The sequence below is a fragment of the Pteropus vampyrus genome, unplaced genomic scaffold (genome assembly GCF_000151845.1).
Source record: "Pteropus vampyrus isolate Shadow unplaced genomic scaffold, Pvam_2.0 Scaffold2532, whole genome shotgun sequence".
Lineage (NCBI taxonomy): Eukaryota > Metazoa > Chordata > Mammalia > Chiroptera > Pteropodidae > Pteropus > Pteropus vampyrus.
This window is the reverse complement of record NW_011891313.1, coordinates 1-5,306: the sequence shown is the minus strand read 5'-3', so window position 1 is coordinate 5,306 and position 5,306 is coordinate 1. Positions and strand designations below refer to the sequence as shown.

General features: G+C 38.8%; 1 pseudogene; it reads left to right on the top strand.

Annotated features, from left to right (window-relative positions):
* The first annotated feature begins 101 nt into the window (after nt 1-101).
* Nucleotides 102-220, top strand: LOC111734624 (annotated as a pseudogene).
* Nucleotides 221-5,306: the final 5,086 nt, after the last annotated feature.

Here is a 5,306-nt window from a genome sequence, read left to right as displayed (position 1 = left end):
ACAGAACAGTACTGTGGCGAACTAAACCCTTGAAGATTTCAGAACTATCCAGCATAGAGTTTCCTCCAAAAGAACAAGCTCACATACAAAAAGAAAACTGCATCTGTAGCAAAGCCACCCTGAACAAGCCCAATCCCGTCTGATCTTGGAAGCTAAGCAGGGTCGGGCCTTGTTAGTACTTGGATGGGAGACCACCTAGGAAGACCAGGTGCTGTAGGCATAGAAAATAAAAAGTAAGGGATTGTAAGATGACAAGGTCCTTGCAATCTGAGTTCAAACAAGGGTTGCCTCACTTAAAAAAAAAAACTGCTAGCTTCAAAAATCAAATTGAACAGAGCAGATACACTGTGGGTAAAGGAAAAGGAAAGTTCAGATGGTAATGGATGAGGCAAGAATCCAGAGAAAGCAGATCCTAGGCAGTATTATGACAGCAAAATAAACTAAAGTTAAGAGTAGCACCTTTGAAGCAAAAACCTGTAGGATGCAAACACACCAGAAAAATGCAGGCATGAAGTAAATGGAAACTCTACCCTAACCTAGTATTTGAAAATAAACAAAGAAAACAGAGCTTTGAAACAGCATAAATCAGAAAGAGAACCCAGAAACAGATTTCGTTTGGACTGGCATGAAAATAAGTCAACAACACATACCTGTACCCACTGCTTAGGCATTTAAAGTAGTCCCTACTATATGGCAATGGTTATGGTTTTAGAGAGGACCTATTTTGCTGCTATGTATTAATTTATGCATTAAGTTTCATGTGTTACTATAAAAAAACCCCCACAAAATTAGTACATTATAGAAGAAGTAGGGGAAGGTGAAGCCCAAGCTTTTGTGCTAGGTAGGTCACCCAGAGGTACCCCCATCCCTGTGAAGTCCAGGAATGTAGGCAATCTCATATCTCAAGGTCTCATGAAAAAAAATGGTCTCCTGAAACATGCAGATCAGGAGAACTCTACTTGTCATTGAACCCTGCTGTCACGAAGTGGACCTAGCTTGCAAGCATTGTGGATTCCTAAGGCTGAGGTCACATGGATGTTGCCATCATGTGGACACTACAGTTATGTGGCAGTGCCAGAACTACTGTCATGTCACCACCATGAGCTAGTAAATCCTGAGCACACATGGCCTCTCTGTACCTGTTATAATGATGGTCATGTGGTGGTTCCAGCTCTTAAGTCACCAGAGGATGGTGGACTTCTAAACCCTGACCATCATGTGGTTCTTCCTGTCACATGGTCCTTATTAGCTAGTGGCATGTGGAAGCCTCGGCCCTCAAAATCACACAAATGAATGGCTTCTTAGGGTCATATGAATGCTATGGTCCTGTAATCCCCCTATGGTCACGTCTCATGCTCAGCCGTCTCTGTCATGTGAAGGGCGTGAGCTACGACTTTGTGGATCCATGTCAGCAGCTCTGTGGCTCCTACCATCACATGGCAAGCAAAGCCTTTGCAGTCACGTGTGCATTCCCACTACCCAATCACTGTTGCTCATGTATATCCTGTGGTCATGTGCCAGGCTATGATCACACTATGATCACGCGAGACTCAGCTCTCTCAGTCACGTGAATATTGAGGGCTCTTGAACCCAGAGTCCTTCCGTTTTGTAGCCTGTCACGCAAGGCTCGGGAAGTCAGGTAGGGCTCCACAGTGGTGAGTTACGTGGATCCTGAAGTCGTGCGACAACCTACGGTCGTGTATGAGGGTCTGTCCTTTAAGCGTATGGAAACTTTTGTGAACTATAGTATGGCTTAGCTTTCTGTCAGACTAGTAGGATCAGAAAACCGTTAAAAATTTTGTCAGCACCCTGGCTCAGGGAGAATTTCAATGAGACTGGATCACATCCCAACCTTTATACCCATTTATATGCCGCCGCAGTGAGCGAAACTCGGGTAGGAGGGTCGCAAGCAAGTATTAAAAGTTTTCCCAGAATCGATGTAACAGGGCACGGCAGGAGTTCATAGAAGTCTCTGAGTGGCGAGGCTCTGGAAACCAGATGTAATACACTTTCCTTTGTTCTTCTCAGCCCCCACACCAAAGCCGTGCTCCTGCTTATCGCTCTGCGATATTCACAGTCTGTGCCTTGCGATGGCTTCCTCTGGGCTACTCTCACCATGTTAAGGACACCAGAGACGTTCTAGATGCCAATTTGTGTAGACGATTCCAAATCCGATTTTAACTTCTGTCTCTTATTTACTTCTAGAGAGAGCGAAGGAGAGAGAATTTTATTAAAAAGAATTCGATTTGATTTTTTTCAATAAAAGTGAAAGTAGCTATCATGTGAAGATTCAGAATTTATTTCTTATATTTACTTGGCTGCACAGTAGTATTTTCTTTTTTTGTTTTTGTCGTTTGTTTGTTTTGTTTTTTAAGTGCATGTGGGGAGGGATGCGGTAATCCCTTTGTGCTTGGGATCTTTAAATGGCTTAAGCTAGTCCAACCAGACACTATTAGCTTTTGATTTTCTAACCATTGCTTCTTAGACTCCTTGAAAATTCCCTCCTTTCTTCATGTGGAAAACAATAGTGAATTTATTTAGGGAAAACGTATTAAGTAAAGTTATAAGCGATACTCGCATTTCATAAAACTCATGTTGATGGTACTCAGTGAGTAAAGTTCAACAAATAAAGGACTGTCTTTACATTTATGGATAATTTAAATATTGTTTGATAAATGGTTAAAGACTGCTATCACTTGCGCTGTTTTAATTATATTATATGCACTGTATATTTCTCTCATTTCAGCACTTCCAAGTTCGTTCTACAAGATACTATGTCGGAGAGACAGCAGCAACAAAAATGTGTCCTTCCATTAAAGAAATATGGGACATACAGAAACGAAGGTAAAAGGATTTCCATATTGTAGTATTTTTAAAGATAATGTGCTAATATGCAACTTGAATCTCGAAGAGAGGAGTAGTGTCTTAATTCATTCAGGCTGCTATAACAGCACACTATGGAACGGGTGGCTTATAAACAGCAGATTTATTTTTCACAACTTTGGAGGCAGAGAAGTCCAAAATTGAGGCTCAGTGTCTTGTGGGAGCTCACTTCCTGGTTCATAAATGGCTCTTTTCTTGCTGTGTCCTCACATGGCAGAAAGGGCAGCAGAGCTCTCTGGGGTCTCTTTTATAATGGCACTAATTGCCTTTATGAGGGCACCTCCCTCGTCACCTAATCACCTCCCAAAGGCCTCACCACCAAATACCATCACGTTGGAGATTAGGTTGAAACATAAACATTCAGTCTATAGCAGGCAGTTTCCTCAATGTATACGGGAATGGAACATTTTTCCACAGACCATTTGAGGTACTAGAGTTCTTCGGAAAACTTAAGGTACCCTGTTCAAACTAATTCTCTTCTAAAACATTAGTATCTTGTACCTATGTTTACTAAGAACGACGTAATGTCTGTTTACTAATATGTATAGCCTATGGTTCTTATTAAGAAACTACTTAATGTTCTTTAACTCATTTTATCTTGTTGTGTTAGTCTCTGTCTCTCTTGTTTAATCTTTCCGCTTTCATTAGGAAGTCTTATCGATAGCAACAAGTAAAGCACCCCGCTGTTGAGAGCAAGATACGACTTACCTGTAAAGATGAGCTGATGTTGTATCTCTCATTTATTCCAATTTTCTACACTTTAAAAAAACCAGCTTATTATTTAATAACTATAGCTGCCATTTTTTTCTGAAAATTAAACAATTTATACGATGAGGTTGTCATGTGAAGCACTGTGACAACCTCATCGTATAAATTGTTTAATTTTCAGAAAAAAATCCTGAGAGGGTGTTGCTTTAATTTACAAATGAGATATATGAGACAGGAAAGACTGAGCTATTCTGTGGTGATAGACGGCCCCCAAATGGCAGTGGCTTATTCCTCACTTGTACTACATGTCCATGACAGGTGCATGTCTATCACAAGGTGATGGATGTTGGGGGTCTGAGCAATTCTTATTGGAAATTGTCAGTCACTGTGCCTGAGGGGAAGAGGGCCCTAGAGGGACTCAAGCCAACAGCCATGTGTTCTTGCCCAGAAATAAGACATGTCACTCACAAACCATTGAACTAGTCATGTACACAACCACACGCAAATAAAGGAGGTCAGAAAGTGCAGTCCTATCAGGTGCCCAGAACGGGGAAGAAATGGAAACACTTAGCAAACAGCACTACTGACTACCACATGATAGAATCTGAAGCTCAGAGAGATTGAGTATTCCCTAAAATCACATAGGCAGTAAGTGACAGACCACATTCCAGATATGTATATGATTTCAAGGTCCATGCTCTTTCTACTGCTACTTCTTTCTACATTGTACATTATCCTCTTAAATGAAGTTCATATACACTTATAATAGAAATTCCTTTACTTCAGTGCTGCAATTCCATCTCCCTTAATCATCTGATATTCCAGCAACGGAATTGAATAGACATGATAGACTTGATTTAAATCTCCATCATTGCCCATAGGTCTTTTCCAAGTAAATAAATGTATTGTATATTTGGATATCCATGCTATTCAAGGATAAAAATTATAAAAGAAAACCAGATAGTAGATGAAAAGACTTTTCATTTGTCTTATTCTTAATAAAAAATAATCTCATGCCTTTCTATATTGTCAAGGAAAAATAACAAAAGTAATGAAATAAATAACAGATATGAAAGAGTTGAATAAAAGTACTTTCAAAATATAAGAAAATGAACAAACCTCTGGCAAGATGGGTCAAGAAAATTAGAAGGCACGGATAAGAAACTTTGGGATGGAAAAGATGTCAAGCTTGCACTTATAGTAAAGATGTAAAAGATAAGAAAATATTATGGAAAAGATATGCTGATAATTTGAAAATTTATATTGAATGGACAAATTCTAGTAAAAATATAATCTTTTTATATTGAAGAAATAAAAGTACAAATATTAAATGTATTCTTGACAATGCGTGAGAAGACAAAGTTACCAGTCAATCTCAATTAGTTCTAAAAATGCAAAAAAATAAAAATAAGATAATAGCAAACTAAATCCAGCAATGGTAAAACAGATAATACAGGATGACAAAGCTGTGTTTCTCCCAAACTTGCAATGTTGGTTTAACATTAGAGATCCATAATGTAATTCCACACATGAATAAGATAAAAGAGTAAGAAAAGGATGATTATCTCAAAGATTCCAGGAAAAAAAGGTGTACAATAAAATTCGACAACCAATCAAGATTGTATAACAATGATAATTCTCAGCTAACTGGAATCGAAAGATATTTTCTTAAACCGATAATGGGTATTTAAAAAATACCGACAACAAACACCATA